Source organism: Mauremys reevesii, linkage group 1 (genome assembly GCF_016161935.1).
Source record: "Mauremys reevesii isolate NIE-2019 linkage group 1, ASM1616193v1, whole genome shotgun sequence".
In the NCBI taxonomy this organism is placed as follows: Eukaryota; Metazoa; Chordata; order Testudines; family Geoemydidae; genus Mauremys; species Mauremys reevesii.
In genome coordinates this window covers 168,056,525-168,081,597 of record NC_052623.1, presented here as the reverse complement: position 1 = coordinate 168,081,597, position 25,073 = coordinate 168,056,525, and the positions used below count along the sequence as shown (strand labels likewise).

The 25,073-nt window shown below is 41.9% G+C and overlaps 1 protein-coding gene across 6 annotated transcripts in view; it reads left to right on the top strand.

Annotated features, from left to right (window-relative positions):
• Positions 1–403: 403 nt before the first annotated feature.
• Positions 404–25,073, top strand: part of ITSN1 (intersectin 1) — a 200,795-nt gene continuing 176,125 nt past the window's right edge. For 3 of the 6 annotated variants that reach the window (XM_039503254.1, XM_039503224.1, XM_039503234.1), the window contains exon 1: positions 588–772. The gene's annotated coding sequence lies outside the window, so the exon portion shown is untranslated. Of the gene's footprint in view, positions 501–584; positions 773–25,073 lie in introns of those variants that run through there. The other 3 variants (XM_039503244.1, XM_039503261.1, XM_039503267.1) reach the window with 3 other exon arrangements.

Genomic DNA, 25,073 nt, shown 5'->3' with positions numbered 1-25,073 from the left:
CACTCTAGGTGAACGGGGCGGGGCCACGCCGCGAGCCGTACCCAAAGCACCAAGGCAGGATCCGCGAGACCACTACTCCCAGCAGACCTTCCGGCTCCGATCGGACTACAACTCCCAGCATGCAACGCGGGCCCTCCTCAGTTGTCGGCTTGCTGCTCGAAGCTGTTGGCACCGCAGCGCGAGCGCGGAGATATGTCTGTGAATTAAAGCCCGGGGCCGCCTCTTAGGGTTCCATTCATGCAAACTGACACGGCCCTGCCCACTCTTGGCCCCACCTCCTCTCCCCTGGGAGCGCGTCTGATTGGTCCCCTAATTTACCCACTAAACAAAAAGAGGGATCCCCGCTAGCCCTGTTAGTAGGGGGGAGGTCAGACAACCCTGTGTCCTGTACACACTAACCTGATAGTGGGGGGGGGGAGAAGAGTATTTATGATTGGTTGCTCTGACCTATACAGTTCGGGTAGCCTTTGTCTGTGGTTTCAATCTTTGCATTACGATTGGTCAGTATTTGCGTCAATCTTCTGAGAGGGGCGGGTTGTAGCTGGGGTGTGCCGAGGGTGGGAGGCGACGGCAGTAGGTTGGTTGCGCGGTAGTACGGTGGCCGTGAGGGCGAAGGTGACACACTCCCGCCCCCCCCGCCCGAGAGGGTGGCTCAGGAGGCAGCGGGAGGGGATGGTGTGTATCGCGGAGGCGGTGGCCGCTCCGGCTCCTCCACCGCCCCGCGCCTTTGCCGTGGATCTGCCCAGGGCCCCCCGGCCCGCACAGATATGAGGTGAGGGGCGGCGCGGCCGGGGCCCGGCGAAGGGTCACCCTGGCAAGGAGCGAGCGGGGCACACGGGGGGGACCCGGCTCCCGCCGCCTCACCCCAGAGCCCCGCCGGCCGGCCCGGCTCCTGCCGCCCCCCGCCCGGCTCTGCCTGTCCGAGCGCCCCCGCCCGGCTCCTTCTGCTGCCCCCTCCTGCCCCGCTCCATCCCCCGCCCCCGCCCCCCAGCGCTCCCCGCCCGGTCCCGTCTCCCCCCGCCCCTGCCTGGGCCCCGCGGCTCCTCCGCCCCGCCTCGGCGCGGCCCTGCCGCCCCCGGCCCCCAGGAGCAGCCCGGCGGCGCGGTCGGCGGGGCTGGGAGCCGGAGCGGGGCTGGCCCGGGGGGCGAGCGTGTCGGGAAGCGGCCGGGTCCGTGTGTGTGGCTCCGGGATGGGGTGTGCGCGGGGTGGGGCGCTCCGGGGCAGGGCTTGGCCGCTGGCTCTGGGCTGTGCCGGTGACACGCACACCTGGCTCCCGGCGAGGGTGAGCGGGGAGACCCTGGGTGAGCTGGGGCGCGGGGGGCCCTGCAGCCGCCGCCGCCGCCGGGGCAGGCGTTTCTGTGCGGGGCTGGTGTGAATGGGTCTGTCTGGCGCACAGAGAGACAACGTTTCGGTGGGTGTTGCGGCGCCTGGGGTAATTCGTCAGGTCTGTTAAAATATCTTAAAATAATTCTTAAAAGCTTGTTTTTATTCGTTTATTTGGAGTTGCGTTTTTGTGGGGAAAGCGAGCAGATGCAATGAAGGGCATTGGGAGACATCTCCCTGGTGTCTGATATAGCCTGCTTGTTTCTGGTCTTGTGGACATAAATCAAAGCCATCGCCCCTAGAAAGGATCTGTATTCATGTCTGTCTGTAATGTCTAGGAATCTCCATACATGACAGAGAAAGGGAGGATACTATTGCAGCCTGCAGGCAGTGTAGTGCCCTGTAATGCCTTAACAGTGATTACTGGATTTTGGATCTCTGTTTCTTTCCTTTCTCTTGCCTCTTCTCTCCTCTCTTCTCTTCCCCCCCCCCCAACCCCCCGTTTGTTTCCTGCCCCCTCAACGCACACAGTTCGATGGTGTTAAGTGAAGGAGGAATGCCATCCCTGGTAGCTTGAAAAGGGCACACAACCAATCGAACAAGGGGATGTTGTCAGAGGCTCAGGAAAAAGAAACTTACTAGTGCATGGTCGTTTTCCTGTTCCTTCACGTCTATTTGTCTTGGATTAGGAGACAACTTTATAGATAACATTTCCTGTGGACGTCTTTTGTTCTGTATCAGCTGCTCCTTTTATTGAAAGGAATGCTTTTGCTATTTACGAAACAGATTAGCTTCTATGAACTTCTTCAGTCAATTGACTATGATATTATGGTCAGAAACATGTTAGTAGATTACTAACATAGAGTATTGTTTAGTAAATGCTGTTTAGTAATAGCACCGGCAGTATTCTAGAAGTAGCAGTGAAGTATTCATTAAAGCAGTTGTTAAGTATTTTTCTTGTTTTTACTCTTATCCTTTCTCTCTTGCCAGTTCTTTGAGTACTATTTGTAAGGGATGAATGTTTCAAATTGTATTTGAAATATTTTAAATAATTAAAGGGTAACATCTGCATAGTTTTAGGTGAACTGTTGAATTGTGCCTACCAATGTTGTAGTTCTGCCTTATTTGTATTTCCCCCCCCCCCATCTATTTAATATTCTTGGAAGCTGTGCCTAATAAATAAGGAACAAAAGTGGTTTGCTAGTGTGTGAAATATGTTTTGCTCTTGTTTTCACATTACCAACAACTTCAACTTATTTTTTTTCTTACAGGTGTATGTTTTTTATAGATCAGCAGTATTCACAGACTAGTGAAGCAACTGCTAAATTATTTTTTTCCAGTTTAAAAGCAAACAGCCCCCTCACTTTCAGGGTCCTGTTGGGGAGAGGGGATCATAGGGGAAGGGAATAGCATGAACCTAGGGTCACCTTGCACACAGATTAACATTTTCTGCTGGGTATTATGCCCAGGCTTTTTGAGTTAGGCAAGCAGCACTTTCCACATATTGCCTCAGAAATCAAACTTAATTGCACCACTGCCCGCCCGCCTGCCCACTCAGCTCGTCATCCTCCCATGAAATAAGGGGAGGGGAAAAGGGGGGCAGTGTGAAGGGATTGGATGTGACTGTCCAACACACAAACACAGGGAGCCCGGGCGGGCGGGGCAGTGTGATAGGGGTCGGGGAGGTGGAAGGTCCCTGGACCAGGGAAAGGGGCAGCAGTCGGGCAGGGCAGGTGCAACACCCACACCCACCCCCCTCCCCTGGGGATTTCCTGGCTGCCCACAGGCAGTTCAACACCCCCCTCCCCTATCACTACAGAGGTCACCCTGGGACCAACCAGCGCAGTAGCTGCCCTGCTCCCAACCAAAGGGGGGGGCTTGGCCCATTTCCCCCCCCCCCCCTCGAGGTGCAGCTTGAGCCCAGGCCGGGCGCCCCTCCCCTCGCTCGGCAGTTACCGGCTCAGCCTTATGCCCCGTGCTTCCCGCCTCAGCGGGCCCCGGAAGTGATGCACCCGCTGTATGCCAGGTGGGGGCAGCGGGAGACAGAGACACATGCGGTTCTGGCTGTTAGGGCGGTTGGAGTGCGGCGCGCTAACGTGGGACTGTGAGGCAGGGGCCCCCTCCGGGCATGGGGTGAACCCAGCAGCCTCACCCTGCCGCTTGCCCACGGGCCGCACAGTGAGCCTACGCGGGCCGCACGTTGTGCAGGCCTGGCCTAAATAAATGACATTTCCTCTCCTCTCTTAATGTCCCTAATTATGCAATTCGTTTACTGTTGGGTTCAGGAAGAAATCCTCATTTGAGGATTAGTTGATATCCTAAATGATTATGTTTAATAGCTCTTGTGGCTGGAGTTATATCTTTTCTAGTGGAATTGCAGATTCTGACTTACTCAGTTTCTGCAGTATATTCACTGGAGAAGTAAGGATGTACACAAGTTTCATTTGCATAATTAAAAATACCAGCCCTAAAATCAGTTACAATGCCAGCAACAGCACAAAGGAATTCAGAGAAGATCATTATAGGGAGTTACTTCAACTATGAATATAGAGTTTACACAGCAGTCTGTTGTTAAAGAACATACAGAGCTTTAAAAGTTATATGGAGATGTTTATCTGTTTACAATTTGTTCTGTTAAATTAAGACTTGTTCATTAGGTTTATTTGGGTCTATCATGTAGAGAGAGGTGGTCAGCATGACAGGGATTGACCTGTATTTGCAAAACTTGTGCTCCCCAGACATGAAGCCTATTGTGATTTGAAATATTACTTCATTATATGTTGCTGTTGAAATGGTAAACTGCCAGAGAATTTGAGTATTTGATTATTGTACTGAAAAAAGCTGCTGAATTTTTAAAAGGTTTTACATGGTACCTTTTTTTTCCCTCCACAATATGAAAGTGGCTGGCAACAATAGGTGACTAGAAATCCAGTGTGTTATAAGATCTGATAATACAGTACTTTATTACATTCTGTCTTGCAGTATGCAGTACCAAAAAACAATGCTTCAAAATAACATGCTGATACTTTTAAAATACAAATTTAAGACTATGGCAAGCCTAAGCTAAACTTTTTTTTTGTTGGATGGCAAGTCTATGTAGAGATATCAAGTGGCTTCTGAGTCACCAATCACAAATGTTAATTTACAATATTTAATTTGATGACTCACCTTCTTGCACAATAAGTATTGTATGGTGCACACAGTTCCTGATTCTGTGCTTAGACGTGTAAGCCCCATCCAGTTCAGTGGAGGTGTTCCTACATGTAAAGTCATGTGCATAAGTGTTTGCAGGATCAGGCCATAGATGGTGTTTCTGGGTAGGAATTCATGTTTAGGAAAGTGTGTGTGTGTACTGTAGTGGCAGGTTGCATTGTTTGTTGATTTATAAAGGTTTTTATCTTCTGGTAATGAAACTTTTATTAGCATTTGTATGCGCATCCAAAAGTGTCTATACTAGCCTCTTAATCAACATAAAAATGCCTTTTATATGGAAGAAAAAATGACTGGAAATTAAAATTCTGTATATGTAGAGGGGTGAGGGAGAAGGTTCCATGTCATCCCCTAGAGGAAAGATTTTATTACTAATGAGTTTTATGCTCTCCCACTGTTTCATCATGGGGGGGACAAGTTCTCTTTTTGAAGTCTGTTCAGCAGATTTTAACTTGAATAGTCTAATCTCCTTACATGCCTGGAATATCAGAATTGAGATTCTCTGTAGATCTGAGCGGAGAATTTTTCCCATTGGTACTTGCTGTCTGAAGCCTGTTCACAAGTCTTTGTGTACTTCTGTCATTATGGGGAAGCTCTGTGTTAGAATAAAAATTTTATTCATGTTTAATGTAGGATTCAGAAATTACTAGTGGCCTTTAATGCAATTGCGTCTGACATTTCATTTTTTTCAAAGGTGATGTGGTATTGTTATGCAAGTAGCAGAGCTAGCTTTCCTGATATGCTATTAAAGCATAGGACTAGGAATCAGGTTTTATTTAAAATTCTGTCATAGGCTCCCTGTGTGATCTTGGAAATGTTGCTTAACTTTACTGTGCTACTGTTTTCCCAATCTGTAAAATGGGGATAATGCTTCCCTATCCCACTGGGATGTTGTGAGAATTAACTAATGTTAATGAGACACTCAATATAGTGGTACACATCACAGAAGTGCCAGTGAATCGATAACAAAAAAAATCTTTAAATAGCTACTCCTGATGGGCAAACACATGGTGGTTAGCAGTAAAACTGCAGGAAAAACTCAGTGAAATGGTGCAGTCTCAAGTTGGTTTTCTATTATAAAATGTCATAAGTACATTTACTTATGGAAGTAACATGTCCCTTTATTCAATGTGCTGTCTCCAGGATGGTTGACTTAATTAGTGCTAGTGTCTTTACTGAATTCTTTTCCTTTCCCCTGGAAATCTTGCTTGCCGCTAACTGTCTGTAAGTGTACTAGGTTTGCATTAAAATACCTGTGTACATTTGTAATTTTAATTGAATGTCTTGGTAATTCACTGTTTGAAACATATGTCAGTGCAGGTACTTCAGAATGACTCTTGTGTTTAAGGTTTGTTCTGTCATAGCTCAGTGCATTAATATTCTAGATAGACATTGTATTATCTTCAGTTTAATAGTTTCTCAGTGAAGTTAATCTTTAGTTTTGGTCTCCTCTTCAGCTGGTTTGCTGTAAATAATAAAGGAAGCAAAATTATAAGCTAGCATTTTCTGTTTGAAACAAACTTCTGTTAGACTCCATCTAGATATACAATTTGAGTAATAGCTGTTAGTATGCCAGAAGAATAAGCAGGAGGCCTGGATTCAAGCCACAGAATGGTACATTCCTTAATTCATTACTTTCTATATGCAGAAAGAGCATACTCTTAAAATGTGTATCATGATAAAATTAAAACAGTGAGTCTGACCTATTTGCCAGACTATATATTTTGGTAATATTTTCAACAGATATTTTCTTTAAATAAATCACTCCTAGCTTATTCTATTGGAGACACACAACAACAGAAATGGAGTTCATTAACTGGTTACAGTTTGCTGGTATAAATTTCTGGCTAGAGCCAGACATCCTATAACCTCATATTGTGTGGGCTTCCTGACACAGCTTTGTCAGTTCACTGCAGTTTTTAACTTCTGTGATTCTGATCCTGGCATTTTCTGAAAGAAGCAGTTGGATTAAATTACACAGGATTGTCTGGAGTGTTGGATTTGTGTAAATATTTAAGTGTTGTGTTGGGGACATCTAAATCACTTTTTTTTTTTTTTTAAATTTTCATTAACCTCCCACTGACATCCCCAAACAGGATTGTTGAGACTTAAAGGACAAAAATAAACATTCTGGTTTAGAACTGAAGCCGTATAGATGAAAAGCACAGTTGAAAGTAACTGAAATACTTCTCTGATGGATTGTGTTTTCTAAATAGAGAATTTAGAGTAGGTTGTCTATTACTGGGTGACAATCTTCACTCATTAATATATTTTGCTTTTCACAACAAATTCTCTGCACAACTTTTCATTAGTGATGTACTCAAGTATTCGGATTCTAATATCTAACCTGTACTGTTCAAATTATAGACACCAAAATTTGGGTTATTGCTGATTATGCACTGTATGGATCTTATGACTTTTTTTAAAACAAACTCTGTATTTGTGGATAATCTAAGCACTATACCCAGATGTATATACACTCTTAACCTGTGTACTATATGATTTGTTTTTAACATTAGCTTTAATTAAAGGGTTTATCAAGATAAAGATGTGAATTAATGCAGAAAACAGATTTCTAACTTCTCAGGAGAACTGACAGCAGAAATTTTTGAACTGACCATTGTAGTAGAGTTTGGAGACCACTACATTTGGGAACCACAGAAACAAATGCTGGTTTTAGTCTGGTTTTGTGATCAGATCAGGTTAAATTCAAATCTTAAGTAGAAATATGCTAACCTTTCTTCATATTGAACCACAATTGAGTTCTTAAAATGAGTACTAGTTTTGCTACACTTTCAGATAATTGGTTTGTCAATAAACATAATAAATACACAAATGACTCAAACTACTACATTCCTAGTGAGATCTTGGAAGCAATGTAAGAAACATCCCTGTACAAGTTATGTTGGATAATTAAGAACCTATATTTGTTTTATGATGGAATTATAGGTTCCTCAGTTAAGTACTCAGAAATCAGAAAATTACAATGCTGAGGTTGCATATGCATGACCCATTATTCATATGCATTATGATTGTTATGCTATTTCTCAAATACAATAATAAAGGCGTTAAAACCTAAATACCCATGTATGCAGGAATGGAAGCTAATACGGTCTTCATTGACTTAGTTTTTAGATTAATACACCTTGCAGAGAAGGTAGTTTATTTTGACAGCTGTCATGTACTTCATTTTTTCTTTTCTGTTCCCTGTTAGGTACCCAGAGAAGGAGGCAGTTTACTAGGAAGCTAATTGCATCCATACAGCACAGAACAGCCTTTCCTAGGTGCACACTTCAGAAGCTTATCAAAGTAGTTGTACAAACTGAGCTGTATAGATGACTTTCAAAGGTCAAAACCAAATTTTGCTGGAACACAGACACTTTATCAAACAGGGCTATTTCCATATTGAGTTTAGCTTACTATCCGTGGCTGCTTCAGCTGTAGAGCTCTTTCAGAAGTCTTAATCGTCTTTATAATGGGAATGTCTAATTGGATTTTTCTCTCTCCCTTATTCTGCCACTAATATTCTATGTAAACAGCTGAGAAGTTTTTGTTCAAATTAAAAAAAAAAAAAAAATCTCGGAGCAGAGATGAATTCTAGAAAATCTTGACCTTCATGGTGATCACTTTGGAAAGCAAATAGCAAGTATGAATGTGTTTAAGACGGAAATTCTCATGCAAACTCAAATACAGTGTTTGCTGCAGCTCTTGCGATAATGACCAATAATCATCATTTAAGCTCTTCCACTAAATTATTACATAATATACCCTTGATCTTATGATAGTCCCATCGTCAGTCACAACATCAGAAAAATCCACTTAGAAAACATGAAAATGAAAGAGAATTGGATCCTAATGAACAGTCTTGGCCCCTACCCCCCAAAAAATCTCTTGCTTCATCAATATATTATAGTGCTTTTTTCAAATGTGAAGCTGAGTTCTGGAACCTTAGTGTTTGTATATTAAATGATGGAATCTGCAGAGACTCAATGTAACAATCAATTAAAATTTTTATATTGCTTCTTCATCTCTTTTAATCAAAGCCTTTTAGAATAAGTAACAGCAAATGTAACAAGATTTAAGTGGTAGTGAAATGCTTTGACTAGCAGTTGGGGCTCGAATATTCTTAAATACAATTTGAAATATACAAATTTCAAATGTAGACTGTATTAAATTTCTACACTAATTAAAATATGGTTGTTGTAACATCCTAAAGATAAATATTTATAGGTCATTCTCATAGTATCCTATTCTGAATAAAAATAAAAATAGAAAAGATTTACTGAATTACCCAGTCCATTATATTTAACAGTGTTTAGGTTAATTTGCTGTGTTAATCCCTGATCCTGCAAGCTACTCGGGATGGATGTGCGCTTGCCCCATGTAGAGCCTGAAGTCATTGGAGATATGAGCCAGTGGATGCGTCCACCTGTGGAGAGATCATTGCAGGATCAGGGACTTAAACATTGTATATAGATGCTGTACAAACTTCTACATTGGTAACAGTGAGTAAGCTGAACTTTTAGCTGAACTGTCTGGATTCTATTTTAAGCGGAAGAGATGTGATTAAAATTCATTTACCCTTCTTTGGTCTGATGCCTGCAAAATATTTTTCAGCTGATTTGTTGAGATGACTGCCATTATGCTGACCAATACAGTTACGCTGTTTCACTGTGCTCCCTCTGTCTGTATCCATGTATTCTCTTGTTAAAGTCTTGATTTGTAAAATCTTTAGGACAAGGACTGTCTTTCATTCTCTTTGTTCATTGCCTACCTCAGTGAGGACTTGGTCCATGACTGAGACTTCTAGGGATTACCGCCATAGAAATACATTTTAAAGCACTCTTGAACCTCTTAGGATAAGATACTGTAACTTTTTAATATTTTTTCTTATATATCAACTTATGAGAAGTTTGATGAATTTATTAACATAACAGAAACAGCTAGTTAGATTTTAGCATATTAAAGTCCAGTTTTTGCTGAAGTCTTTAAAGGCTTCAGACATACTATTTAAATTCCTCTTTAAAAAAAATCTGATCCACTCTCTTGATGTTCACAAGCACCTTTTCAGGAAGAAAGAAAAGTGTACGCGCACGCACAGTGCTTTCCAGTGCATAAAGTAAACGAGGGGGAAAAAACCTGCAAACTCTTTCCAGTTATCAGAAATGTTTTTCAGGTGTGTGTCTGTGTTCAAGTTGTCCCTTTTAAAATGCAATATTCAATTTAATGCCAGACCTTTCATTTGTACTATTCAGCCTCCTCAAATTGCAAACCTGTTTGCATATTGAACTAGAAAGAACAGAATGAATCCCAACAGAAATATTTTAAGTACTATGGAAAAAGGTTTTGCAGAAATTCAAAAGAACTCTGCTTGTTGAACACTTAACAAATTGTTTTAAATTATATATTCCCTTTTCTAGCTTGATTTTTTTTTCAGTTTTCATTGTCCAATTGGAATAACAAACTTAAATTTAAAAGAAAAATGTAAGACTGTAGCTGACATTTGTGTGTGAAAACTATTAATTTAAATTGATGGACCAGAGACTGCTTTTTGTGGTGTTTGAAGCCATTTAATGATAGTCAAGAAACATCCACTGATCTGTTTAGACCTTGCAGCATGTTCTTTTGCTCCTGATGTTAAACAGAACGAAACTATACTCACTAGAGAACCTTGTAGGTTGCTTCTCGGAGAACCACATCATGATTTTAAGAATTCTTGTTTCTGTCTTGTTTTGTAGCTGTATAAATGCTGCTAGTGGCTTGTTGGAAAATGAACTCTTTTCTAGAAGCAAGACTACTTATTTTTGAGGAACAGCATGGGCATGGTTAAAAAATAATCAAACTTTTCACTAACTAGTGGGGTCTTAAAGCTGTCTTAGCTGGGCAGTTGAGGATTTCTTCCGTGGGGGAGTCTTCAACTGGCTTAGATCAGACATTGCTGGCTCTATGCCACACTCATTTGGTTCCTCCCTTTATAAAAGGCTTAGTCATTAGGTTAGTTAATTGAGGGATAAAACTTTCAGTTCATATACTAAATGTACATAATGACCAGTGTAGTAAGATGAGGCCCTGAGACATAAACCCTTGGTATCAGAGGCCCGGTATGAGGCCTGAACTGAAGTAATGATCAAGACATTGCTAATATAAAGCAAAGGTAGGCTGTGAGCCAGAGACAGGCCCTGCTCACAGAAGTTGGCAAGAGCATGGAAGCACTAATAAGATGAACATGTGCTAGGATGGCACCCACACAGATAACAAGGAACGGGCAGACCAAGCCTAAAGACAGTATAAAAGGACAATATCATGGATAGACAATATGATGGATAGGTAATATGAAAGAACAGTACAATGGATAGATGATGAATAGACAATATGAAAGGACAATACAATGAATACAGTATGATGGATAGACTTATTTGTTCAAACCAATCAGCACCATGAGAAAGGCAACACCCTAATGCATAGAGGGGCTGTACCTCAGTGCATTCAATGATGCAAAGCTTGTTTGTACCTGTGTATAAGAATGCATCCCTGAGTGGATGTCTTTGTCTGGCCTGGGGGCAGTGGCAAATCCCGCCACTGACTGAGCCGGTCCATTGTCAGGGGGCGCATATTCATAGTATGTCCTGTAGAGTCTGCAGAAAACTCTTACTGTGCTTTGTTTGACAATAAATCTGGCCGGGTGCCTTTGTACCTTATTAGAGTCTGTGGTCATTGGGTGGTTTGCTCGAGATCTGCTGTGCCAGCTATCTGCGCAGAGCTGGAACAGCACACAGGAAGAACACACATACACGCAGCCGACTGTTATCATCATTGAATAGAGCAGAGTTAACACTATGTCATCTCTGAGAGAGGCTTGTGTCTCCACTAATCTAGCCCTTCTGCCTCTGAGTTATTCTCCCCAGTAAGTAACTAGTGCCTGCCTCCATTGTTGCTCATAGAGAAATTTCCCTGAAACCACTTCCACAATGCTCGGCTTCATTTATCTGAAGAATGCTCTCTGACAGATACTGCAATGGTATGCAGTATCTTTGGGGAAACATATTGTCTAAAATTTATATATTACTTTGGGCCATGGATTGGATGTATGATTGTGTTCTGTTCCAGAGGGGTTGGCTACCAAAGCTCCTTCAGAAACTAAAATAGTGAGTAAAGTTAAGTCTGTGTGTCCGTCACGGATGTCATGGATTCCGTGACTTCTGCTGTGGCCGGTGCTGGCTCAGGGGCTTCCTGGCAGCCCCTGGGGTGGCAGCAGTTTGGGTGTGTGGGAGGGGGCTCAGGGCTGGGTCAGATGGTTGCGATGTGGGGTGGCACTTACCTGGGGTGAGGCTCCCCGGCTCCCCCACCAGCATATCCCTGGAGCTCCTAGGCGGAGGGGCCAAGGGGCTTCATGCACTGCCCATGCCTGCAGGTGCTGCCTCTGCAGTTCCCATTGGCTGCAGTTCCTGGCTGGTACTTGTGGTGGGAGCAGCGCATGGAGCCACTGGCTGCCTCTCCCACTGGAGCTGCAGGGACACACAGAGCCAGGAGGGGGATCCTACCCCCAGCACCAGTGGGGGTCCCGGGCGGTGCGCTGCTGCTCACCCCTCCCCCCGCCTCCAGCACCAGTGGGGGTCCCGGGCTGCGTGCCGCTGCCAACCCTCTCCAGCACCAGTGGGGGTACTGGGATCGCCCCACGGCCCAAGTTTTAGTTAAGGGTATATATTAAAAGTCATGGACAGGTCATGGGCTGGGAATTTTTGTTTACTGCCCATGACCTGTCCATGACTTTTACTAAAAATACTCGTGACTGAAATGTAGCCTTAATTAAATTGAATCATTCACATTGTAAACACCTCCAGAGAGGTACCTTCCCTAGGGTGGTTGGTTCATACTGGGTTTCCAGAGACTAAAAAGGCAAAGAAAGGGAATTTGTCCTAAAAATGCTGCATTTAAACTGACTTGGGGCCTTTTTCCTGATCCAGAAATGGACTTCTCTCTAAGGTGGGGGAGGCAATACTTGCAGAAGGGATGGAAGGACTTGACCTACTAGGGTCCCATAAGACTCATGGGTGATCCCTGGTAAGCTTTCAACGTGTATAGAAACTTATTGTTTTTTTGTTTTCTCTGTAATGCTTTTATCTTAAGAATAAGTGGACTTGCTTAGAAATTGCTGTGTAGTAACTCATAACTGCTGGCAATACACTGTTCATAGCCCTTGGAGAGAAAGCAAAGCACAGGCTTTGGCCTTTAGGCAAACTTGCTTGCTGGGGATAGTTCAGTATAGCTGTGCAGCCTTAAAACCCCACCACCACCCCCAGCACCCAGAAGGGACTGGAACAAGGGTTCCTACCCAGAGACAGGTGACGGCAGGAGAACTGAATGGGAACTTCTGGAGTCATTAGTCATCCCCTTGTAAAACCTCTATCCATAGCTGAACCTTGAGTCATCTGGCCCAACACAATAATTGAATCTACTGTTGACACAAGTATATGAAATACTTCAGACATCCCAGTGCTGACTTTAACAAGTTGTTTGCTGCATCCACACACAGGTCTGATTCTCTCTCTGTCTCTCTCTCTCTCTCAAAGTTACATTTGATGCTGCTATTGGACATTTAAATCTTCCAAAACTGCAGAAAACTACGACCAGCTGTAGATGGCATGATCAGCATAGCAACTTGTTTGCATGTGTTGGAAAAAAATCAGTTTAAGGCCTAAAAGGCTAAAATGGTATCCCAAGCTGCTGACAAACAATTACACCAAGTTTTTTTTATTTTTCAAAATATCATTACAGTGCTAAATTTGGTGGGTGAATTTAATATTTTAATTTTTCTCCTTTTATTTTCAGAATAGTTTAAAAAAATAAAAATAGATGGAGGGTTTTAGGTAGGCACTGAATCAGAACTCATTTACTGTGGATGTTTGCAATGTAAACAATGTCACTAAGAAAATGGGCTTGGATGGATTTACTTAGTGACATCTGTTTGAGACAGACCTTTTTAACTTTGTACTCTAATAATGCAGCTTGATTTTCTTTTGGAAAAGTTCTGGTAAGGTTTAGTTTTAACCTTTTTGTCTACCACACAAGACTTGTCGTTTGGTGGGTGAGGGGAAAGATGGATAAGGAGGCTGTTATAGGTTTCACCCCCACTCTGAACTTTAGGTACAGATGTGGGGACCTGCATGAGAACCCCTAAGCTTAATTACCAGCTTAGATCTGGTTGCTGCCACCACCAAATGGTTTAAACACACTTTCATGGGAAAGTCATTTGGAAACTTTTCCTTTCCCCTCCCCACCAATTCCCGGGTGAACACAAACTAAAATCCTTGGACCTTAAACCAAGGAGAAATTAGTCATCCCCCCTTTCCTGGCAGGATTGGAGTTTAATTTCCCTTTCCCCCACCAATTCCTGGTGAGTCCAGATCCAACCCCCTTGGATCTTGAAACAAGGAAAAATTAATTAGGTTTTTAAAAAGAAGACTTTTAATTAAACAAAAGGGGTAAAAGAAATATCTCTGAGAGATTAGCATGCAAGCTACTCTCAGAGACAACAGATTCAAAACACAGAGGATATTCCCCTGGGCAAAAACCTTAGTTACACAAAAGAAAACCCAATTTGATTATCCCTCTAATGCAAAAAGACAAAGTCACAAAAGGAAATAAACATACGCTAATTCATTCCTTCTCTAATACTCACTACCCTGGGTGATACCTGGATCTTTTTACTCTGGCACAGAACTTAATGAATAGAACAAAGGAAAAACTTTCCTCCTTCCTCTTGAAACATCTTGTCCCCCCATTGGTTCCTCTGGTCAGGCGTCAGCTAGGCTTGGTGAACTTCTTAACCTTTTACTGTCTGTTTATGACAGAGCCTTATGGAGAATGTTAGTGAAAATATGAGCTGATTACCCATATGATTGCAGCTACTAATTAAATCTGGTTCATTAATACTTAGGAGTCCTAAATCTGCATTTGAAACTTGTCACTACCATAGGCATTGAAGGAAACCAGCTGTATGGTCAACCATAAGGCTTGTTGCAAAACATGTTTTGTCTTCTTAAAATAAACAGGTAAATAACTTGTGTTGCCACTTTGTGCCTCTAACTTCAGATCTCAGCCTGGCAATAAAAGTCTTGACATAATTTCTTAAAAAGCCTCCATGGTCCTTTCCAGTCGCTTTGTGGCAATTTAGTGCGAATAGTTCTAACAGTGCCCACAAAATCAGTTGGCAGCTTCAAACTCGTAACTGAAGATCCTTCACACAAGATGGATCAAACCTGCCATTCTGGGCAGATAAATATTGAGTTACTATTTGAGTAACTGGCACCTGCACCAATGGTAATTGACCACTAAGTCAATTACTCTTCAGCAAGTAGACTTAAACTTCTCTTTGAGAAACTAACTAAAAAACAAAACCCACTACCTTCAATAAAATCAAGCCAAAGTGGATCTTCTGCTGGAAATCAAAGCTACTGTTTCAATCTCTAGCGTCAGAAATGTTCTTGGGTATTTTACTCCATCAATTTTGTGGGTTTTAGTCAGTATACCACCTGACCTAGTGAAGGCAGCAAAAACCGATTCTGAACTGATGCAGGGGAAGAATGGGGGAAGTAACCGGACTGAAGAACAGTCACACTGGTAAAGGATTGTTCTTTGTATCAGACGTCATGTACTAGTGTCTGACTCTTCACCTGTTAGAAAGGAAAGTATTTCCTTCCTTACAGGGCTGTGACTGTTTTTTACAAATGGTCCTCTAGTTGAGAAACAAGTGGTAGTGTTGGGAAACCTGAATTAGTCACCAAAGGGAATGGAGAAAGAGAGTTTGATAACAAGCTATTTTTTGGGTTCTACAGTAGTACTTTTGGTATATGGTGTCTGAAAAAATGCCTAACTGGGAGAATCACTGGGAAAATTTAGTCACCTGCCCAGACAAGGGCTATTAGTTTTTAAGATCCTGTGGGAGAACAATAGAAAAGCTTGAAAACATTTTGTGAAAAGTCTTTAAAACTGATCTGAAGCCTAATTTGAGTTTTTGCTCTAATGCATGGCCGAGGAGACCCATTCCATAAGGTGCAGTTTATACCTTGGTTGTCAGACTGAAATGTGGGGAAAAGTTTGAGGTCAAGGAGGAGATTTTGGGTCAGGAGTTCCACCTTCTGAAATCCAGGATTTTCCTTCTAGAATTCTGTTGGTCATTGGTTCCATTTTCTAGGGTTGAAAGGCTTAGTTGGGGTGCTTGCAGGCCTATGAAAGAGAGGCTGTGCTTTAAAATACAGATGCACATCAATGTGCTTGAGACAGAGGCAATCCAGAAAACTCTTTCAAGGAATTCATACAGTGCAGGGACATTCTAGTAAAATTGTTCTGGTACTGTGATGGTGATGTAACAATAAATGTAGCGGAGGAAAATAAGGGCTTCCCTGAAAGAGTAATATCTGGTAGGCAAAATGTCTATGCCAGATGTGTGTCCTCACTTTGGGAAGACCTTATTACATTGTGTCTCAAAGTCCTCTTGTGCCCATGGCTTCACCTGTCTCTAGATCTGTCTTGTCTTCGGGAGTAATTCCAAACTGCCCTAGTTCTGTGATAGTTCTCAAAACTTCAGTGGATACCCTTTTATCTATCTTGGGTGCAGAGACTAACATACTCTTCCCTCTCTCCCGGAAAAGGTAAACTTCTACTTGTTGGGAAGGTATTTGGAACTTATGTTCGTATCATTTTGGTTTGAAAAATATTTTGGCAGCTTCTTGCTCTGAAGTATTATAGCTTTTTGGATAAAGTCATAATGATTTTGGCAAAGTAATTGTAAATGTTCTAAACACTCTTTCTCTCTTTCACTCTCACCCTAACCTGGGGCAAGAAGCCAGGGAATCTGTTACTGTCAGGGTTCCTTCCCCACTCTGAATTCTAGGGTACAGATGTGGTGACCCGCATGAAAGCCCCTTAAGCTTATTTCTACCAGCTTAGGTTAAAACCTGGTACGCTGCCACCACCAAGTGATTTACAAGAAGCAGGGAAAAGACCACTTGGAGTTCCTCTTCCCCCAAAATATCCCCTTACACACCCTTTCCTGGGGAGGCTTGAGAATAATATCGTAACCAATTGGTTACAAAGTGATCAAAGACCCAAACCCCTGGGTCTTTGGACAATGGAAAATTCAGTCAGGTTCTTAAAAGAAGGATTTTATTAAAAAGAAAATGTAAAAATCATCTCTGTAAAATCAGGATGGATAATAACTTTACAGGGTAATCAGAATCAGAGAGCCTAGAGGACCCCCCTCTAGCCTTAGTTTCAAAGTTACAACAAAACAGGGATACCTCCCTCTAGCAAAGGTAAAATTCACAAGTTGAGAAAACAAAGATAAAACCAACACGCCTTGCCTGGCTGTTACTTACAAGTTTGAAATATGAGAGACTTGTTCAGAAAGATTTGAAGAACATGGATTGATGTCTGGTCCCTCTTAGTCCCAAGAACGAACACCACCAAAACAAAGAGCACAAACAAAAGCCCCCTCCCCCAGATTTGAAAGTATCTTGTCCCCTTATTGGTCTTTTGGGTCAGGTGTCAGCCAGGTTACCTGAGCTTCTTAACTCTTTACAGGTAAAAGGATTTTGGTGCCTCTGGCCAGGAGGGATTTTATAGTATTATATACAGGAGGGTTGTTACCCTTCCCTTTATAGTTATGACAATTACTATTTTTCAATGGCTTATACTAACAGTGTGATAGATGGATACTGTGACCCTGGGCAGTCTGAATCTGGTTACTCATATTTCTGGCGGGAGTAGAGTGTTTTAGTACTATGTCTTACTTTCTCTTGTACCTCTAGATGATTTGGTTGTAAACTTAATTGTTTTAGCATTGTAGGAACACTCATTCCACAGTTAAGGTTGGAACTTGGTTTCTGTTTTAAGCTTGACATTTAATGTTGCTGTAAAACTGACAGTCACGTCTGCTTTAGAATTGGTAGGTGTCATATATATGGTAGACCCCTTCCCTGCTTTTTGAAGTGAATGTCCATGTTAACAAAGGGGATCAAGAAAGACAGCTCAGGTGTTACTTATAGCACTGATAGCAAAAGAACTGAGAACACACTTGGCTCCATACTAAGGAGCCATTCAGGCACTATATTTTGTTACAAAATAGAATATTGCAAATTATTGTCACCTTACAGACACTGTTTATTTAGGAGCAGTCTGATTGTTCTTTCCGCATTGGAATGTCTTCCCAGAGAGCTCTGGGGCTCACACCATTGACATATAAGGAACCTCCTGTTTAGGGCCTGATCCAAAACACATTGAAGTCAATGTCAGTTTTTAGCCTCAAGTAGAAGCAAAGTGAACAACTCCTACCTTTCTCTTACTGTTTGGTGTTTACAAGGACACTGAAGTGGGAGGCCAGTTTTCATTTTTCAGCCTTATCAGTCATGCCAGCCAGTGCTCCTAGCAAGTTTGCCCAGCAGGCAACAAACACTTATATAAATAACATTTAAGTGAATGTTTTCCCCTAACTGTCTGCTGAATTTTTCCTAGCTTGTTCCTGATTATTCATTTTGTCTAGGAATACTCGTGTTCTAAGGATTACATTTGTTTTTTGTTGACAGCTAATACATTTGTTCAGATTGCTCTGTGCTGTGTAAATCTTTGACCACTATTTCAGCTTGGCTCTAATGATTCACCTACATTCTTTGAGATTCTTAAACACTATCAAAGCATTCAGTACTAAGTTGCAGGCAATCAAATTTCTTGTGAAAGGCCGCCATTAAGATTCAGAGTTTGGACTTATAAGCCAATCAGAATTTTTCAAAGGATAAAGCAATGATTACAGTGTCAGAAGCTGCAGGTTTTTATGGGGACCTAATTTAAGACCCTATTTCTGTTTTGTTTTTGTCTCTGTTTTGAATAGACGAAGGTGCATTTTCTAGTATTCAAATTTCCAGCCAGATAGGCAAAGCTTGAGAACCATAGGTTAGATAGCGCATACGTCCTGCATGTTTTCTTAGTCCCCTCTTTAACTTCTGTCATATTCATGCTTTTTGTTCTTTAACTCTGAAGAATACTGGCTTAATCATCATAATTAAAGTGAGATTGCTCTGCATGAACTGAAGTAAAAACCTGAACTGTTGCCATGTATCGAAAATCTTGTAGCTCAATACCGTTGTCTCTCGCTGCAAAAAGTGAGCGTGAGTAAATGGCTTAAAAGGTGTCTGTGCATCTCTTGACAGTGCTCTTTGTCAGGCCTTACTGAGGATTACTTGCTGCTGCTTTTTTTTTTCAATAAACATATGCTGGAAAAAATTCTAGTGAACAATTTGAAGGAGCATTGTACCAAAACAAGGCTTTGCATTTAAAGGAACACCATCTGAAACACTGTTTCTAAAACTGTTATACACAAGGGCTAAGCAAATGAGAAAGGAAACTTGTTTGCATAGCAAATCTTGTCTCCATATATGCAATTTTTTGCTAGCATTTGTGAAAGGGGGCATTTACTTGTTTTCCCCTGGTTTATCTACAGTCACTAATGTGGGAGAATAAGTATATTTCTACTGCTTTGGAAACCTACATGTATCTTTATATATACATGTCTTAAAGGAACCAGTAACTGATATAACCAGAGAGCTGTTGTAGCTTTAGAAATGTTAATATTGTATTCAATTTGTATTTGTGTGTTGAATGAATGTTGTGACTTGTTTTTGATGGGGAAATATGTAGATGGTCTAACAATAATGGCCTTATGATTCTTGTCCTGCCCCAATTCTATCTCTTCATGGTATCTGGTTGGATGGTTGACCATAGGTGGACTTGGCAGAGGTGGAGGGTTTTTTTGTAGTTTGTTTATTTTTAAGAATTTTTTAAATGTTTAAATTTTCACAGTTTGGGGAAATTATGAGGGGCAATGTCAGATAATTATTTAATGACAGTAGATCTTGAGATTCGAAAGTTAAGCTGTATAACCATTAAAACACAAATTTCCAACGTCACATCAAAATATGCAAAGTAAATATATCCTTTAAATCAAATTCTAAGTTCTCAAGCAGCATTTTTCTTACAATGCTTATCTGTATATTTTTATGGAAAAAATGGTTTGTGTGTGTGGTGAAATTATCAACATGTACCAATAAAAATCAAATCCTTTCAAACCGAATTTTAGGTTCTAAACTGCATGTAGCTATCTACAAACTGCCAATATGGTTAGAGCACTTGGCATATGTATACTTTTACGGTGGCAATAGTGGTTATGCTGTGTGTATGTCTGTCTGATTCAGAACCCATTTTAACCCATATGTATGGTATCAGAAGACCCTTGAACATGATTTCTTATTGTTTTAAAGGCAAGCTCATCTTGAAGCCTACAAAAGTTCATACTCTCTTCTCTGACGCTATAAATTCATCTTTTACTCCAAACAGCCTATTATTTCGCTGTGTTGCTAGAGTTGTTTATAGTGCACAATGCTAAATTCAGACTTCCTGAGGTAAGTGGGCTTGAAATTAGAGATGCTGTCAAGTTCTTGAGGTCTGTCATTTGATCTGCTGTTTGTATAAGACCGACAGTTTGCAGTGTTGCCAACTCAAGATTTTGTAGTAATTGTTATGATATATAATGTTTTACTTAAAATCCCAGCTTCTTGAGACAAATGACTATATGAAAATATTAGCTTTCAATGTAACAATTTTTTCTAGTCTAGTGGTTCTCAAACTGTGGGTTGGGACCCCAAAGTGGGTCACAACCGTGTTTTAATGCGGTCGCCAGGACTGGCATTAGACTTGCTGGGACCTGAGGCCAAAGTCCGAGCTCCACCACGCAGGGCCTGGGCCAAAGCCAAAGCCTGAGGGCTTCAGCCCTGTGCGGCGGGGCTCATGTTATAGGCCCCCTGCCTGGGGCTGAAGCCCTTGGGCTTCAGATTTGGTCCCTCTGCTTGGGGTGATGGGACTCAGGCTTCAGTCCGTCCCCCCCGCCCCCCCTCTTTCGGGTCGTGTTGTAATTTTTATTGTCAGAAGAGGGTTGCGGTGCAATGAAGTTTGAGAATCCCATGTCTAGTCCATGTGGTTGCAGAGAAAAAAATTGAAAATGTGACCCAAATGCCTCCTAAAATCTCAAATCAACAAATAAAGAATTAAAAAAATTGTTAATCATGAGATTCTTAAGCCAGTCTCGTGATTCTCTGGGACTTGGTTCATGATTTTTGAGCACTTGGGGTTGGCAATACTGACTATATGTTGTACTATGGTATTACAGAGCTAGCATGAGTTGAGAAATTAGCTTGCCTGTGTAACTCCCCTCTGCCCTGCCAATAATACTGTTTTCTTCTCTATTCCTCCAACTGCATCCATTCATTTTTTGCATGTTCTACCCAATGAAGAGCACACCCTCCAAGACACTATCCTCCATTCATGTCCTTAAGACTTGCTCCTTCACTGGTGCCCACAAGAAGTGAACCAACTCTTTTTAAAAAAAAAACAACAAAAAACCAACACTTCTAATTGAAATCACTAAGATGTGCGCTTAACAAAGCTAAATAATTGTGATCTTGTTGTAACCCTTCTCCACTCTCACTCTTTTACTGTTAGTTGCATCCCTCCATAATGTCATATGTAAAACTGGAATATAAACTGTTTGGGGCATAGTTGATGTCTTTTTACATGGACTAAAGTGCCAAGCACACTTTTGGGCACTCTGAAAGAGTAATAGCAGTGATACCACTCCTCATAATGGTAAATAAACAAGATAGTAAATGTTAATACATGTGGGCTTATGACCTTCAAGACATCTGGGGGTAGGGATCAGGGAAGTGCAAACAAGACTCAGGAAATGGAAGCTACACAAGTATACAAAGTGTGACCTCATAGTCTTAATGCACCAAGCTTCCCCACCCCTTAATTTTAAATCTTGCTGCTTCCACCAGATGTTTAGCTATATCAGTGTAATGCACGGAGTGATCCCTGTTAGGGTGTTTGCATTCCCCTTGGTTGACTGACCAACTCAGAGCAGTAGATCATCTCTCTTGAGAGCCCACTCCTCGTGTTTTGAGAACAAACCATGCAGCTGGCTCTACAATCTTGTCTTCCCTTGGGGAAAAGGTGTGTTGCTAACTTGAATTAAAATCCTAGTGAATTCAAGTTCACACACCATTTTTTCCTAGTGAGGACAGGTTAAGGTTCTGGAGTTGGGCTATGCACTGTGTGAGACTTTTGAGACCTTGGTCAAGGATTCCACTAGGGAGGCTTTTCAAAAAAACGAGATTCTTTGGGCTCCAGATGGGATTACAGTAGAACCTCCGAGGCACGAACACCAGAATTATTAACTGACCAGTCAACCACACACTTCATTTGGAACCAGAAGTACACAATCAGGCAGCAGCAGAGACACCCCCGCCCCGCCACCCCCCAAAGGGCAAATGCAGTACAGTAATGTGTTAAACGTAAACTACTTTTAAAAAAGTAAAGGGAAAGCAGCATTTTTCTTCTGCGTAGTAAAGTTTCAAAGCTGTATTAAGTCAATGTTCAGTTGTAAACTTTTGAAAGAACAACCATAGCATTTTGTTAGGAGTTACAAACAACCTCTATTGCCAAGGTATTCGTAACTCTGAGGTTCTGCTGTATGTAAATAGCGATACCTTGGAGCAGACCTAGTAGAATGTAAAACCCTCCCAACACTATAGGCAGAATATAGTTCTTACCCCTGAAAGGCTGACCTGAAAATTAATCTTCTTTTAAAACCTATTTCTCAGCTCTGGTCTTTTTGCATTTCCTTTGTTCTGTCTCCTGACTTCCCCTTTCAGGTATGTCTACACAGCAAAAACAAAACAAATGTGCAGCAGTGAGTGTCAGAGCCTGGGTCAACTAACTTGGGCTTGCAGGACTCACCGTATGGGACTAAAAAGAGCAGTGTAGACACTTGGGCTCTGGCTGGAGCCTGGGCTCAAACCTAGAGGTGGAGGGGAAGATCTCAGAACCCAGGCTCCAGCTTTGGCCTGAACATCTACACTGCTATATTTAGCCCTGCAATGTTAACCTCGTGAACTCGAGTCAGCTGACCAAGGCTCTGAGACTTGCTGCCATGGGTCTTTTTGTTGTGTAGCTGTACTCTTTGTGGTTTTTTGCCACTTATATCTGTTTCCTCCCTGACCCCACCTGAAGCCTTGCTGAGTTGGTCTGCTATGCCTTTGACATCCTCCAGATTTCTCCATAGCACACTTCTTTCTTCCAAGAAGTCTAAATACTATAGTAATCTATTTTGATGTTGCAGGTTAAAAACTTAATTTAGAACTTTCAGGCTTTCTAACTGTGTAGCTTTCTCAAACACATGTTCCCATGTATATTTTTCCTTACATACCTGTATTGATAGATATGTACAACATTAACTGTAGCTTAAAGCGTAAGGTTCAGTGTACCTTTTCAGCAGGGGAGATTGTCTTAGTTTCCTTTAAAACACTGAATTGCCCAGTGATGGGAATTCCTATGTAGCTTGGCATGTCTAAGTTAAACTATTTGGAGATAATGAAGATACCAGAAAGGCTTAGAAAAAGTCTATCAAATGGGCATTGTAACTCCCCATTATCTGTTAAGTGTCCTGTGTGATTTACCTGGAAACCTGCACAAAAAATGTGTTATAATAATATGCAACATATATAATTTTGTGGATGGACGTGGTTTTAGCAAAATTAGATGGGGGATAAAAGCAAACTATATCTGTTTTGATAACTTGTTGTAACTAACAAATCATGGCAGCATCTGTTGTTCATTTTGCTTGTATGTTACAAACTACAGACAACAGATAAGGGGTCTGATGCAAGTACTCGTCCTCCATTTGGAAACCCTTACCATTCTGAGAACTAACGCAATATGAAAAATAAGTGAGCTACTAGTTTACAAACTTCCTCTGAGATTTTCATCTGTATATGACACTGAACTCTCTTCTCAATAAGTTTTTCCTTGTGGGAAAGAAAATCTGTCAATTTTAAACAACATTGGAATTTTGAGAGGTGCTCGGATACCATGGTAATAGGCGCCGTATAAAAATCTACCTGTGTCTCTTCTATCCAGTTTGACACCATGAAAGAGGCTAAAATGCTAACTGACTCACACAAATTTTATCTGATCGACTTTTCAGAAAACTGAGCTTGTGCAGTTACTGAAACATTTGTAAAACAACTCTACCCCTAACTTCTCTAGTAATTTTATCAATGACCATAAACTATAAAGTCATAATTACAGTATGTGGGTTGCTTCATAGCCTTGAAGTGGTACACATAACTTTTTTACAAATTCTTGATAGAGTTATAGGCAATTTCTGTAATCTTTCTTTTTTCTTGGTTAATGGCATGATCCTATGAAGTGTCGAGAACACTGTCTTGCAGGAGGCACTCAGCATTTCATGTGATTTGGTCCCTTGATTCCATTTGGTAGCCAGTTATCCAAATATCACTTTACAGAGACCTAGTGTATCTTAAACTTAAAAGCCTCATGCCCCATGAATCTTGGGAGGCATCTCTGCCACAACCAGGCCAAAACTGTCTCTTTGGGGATGAACAGTCTAAAATTTGTTGGTTTTGAGAGGTGGGGGTAGTGCATGTCTGAGAAGCCTTCTAGGGCTCAATTTCGGGGAGGATGACAGACTGTGCTACCTCATGTGGAGCACAGGATGTAGGGAGGTGGGGAGATAGGGAACTATTTTCGTCTCTAAGTGCCTGGCTTTATTCCGCATCCCTCTCTTATAGATCTCTTAGGGTACGTCCACACTACCTGCCGGATCGGCGGGTAGCGATCTATCTATCTATCTATCTATCAGGGATTGATTTATCGCATCTCGTCTAGACGCGATCAGTTGATCCCCAAATGCTCTGCCGTCGACTCTGGAACTCCACCAGGGCGAGAGGCGGAAGCGGAGTCAATGGGGGAGCCACGGCCGTTGATCCCGCGCCATGAGGACGGGAGGTAAGTCGATCTAAGATATATGTCGACTCCAGATATGCTGTTCTCCTGCCCCCAAACCCCCCCCCCCCGCCGCCAGCGTAGACCAGGCCTTAAAGTCAGCAGGGCTCTCTTTTTGCAGAGCTTATGTATTCAGGAGTTTGTTAGGGAGAATCAGGGGCCTTGGATGTGTGTGACGTTTCCCCCTGGTGTTATCTAGACCAGGGATCTGCTAGGTCACTCTAATCCTTGACTCTGGGAGCCAGCCTTACCTGCTGTGCTGTGAGAACCCCCACTGTGCGTCTGGAGAGTTTTTGCCTGGGCTTGCTTTAAGCCATGAAGATACATTTTCAGCCTCATAACTATATACATGAAATTACAACCTATAACATTACTATAACAACAATTCCTATAACATTACCATAACAACAATGCTCAATACATCATGAACCTTCCGAAGACACCTGACATGACAAACTTTGCATAAGATACCACCAATCATATAAGGCTGAACATGGGGTGCTGGGTGTTTCCCCAAGGTACAAAATGTCACAAGGTGTTCTTCCTTCTCCACCACCTCCCAGTCTCTTCCACCCTCCTCCTTCTCCCACCCCCTCAAAAAAAAAATCTCTCAAAGCCTTGGTCGTCTG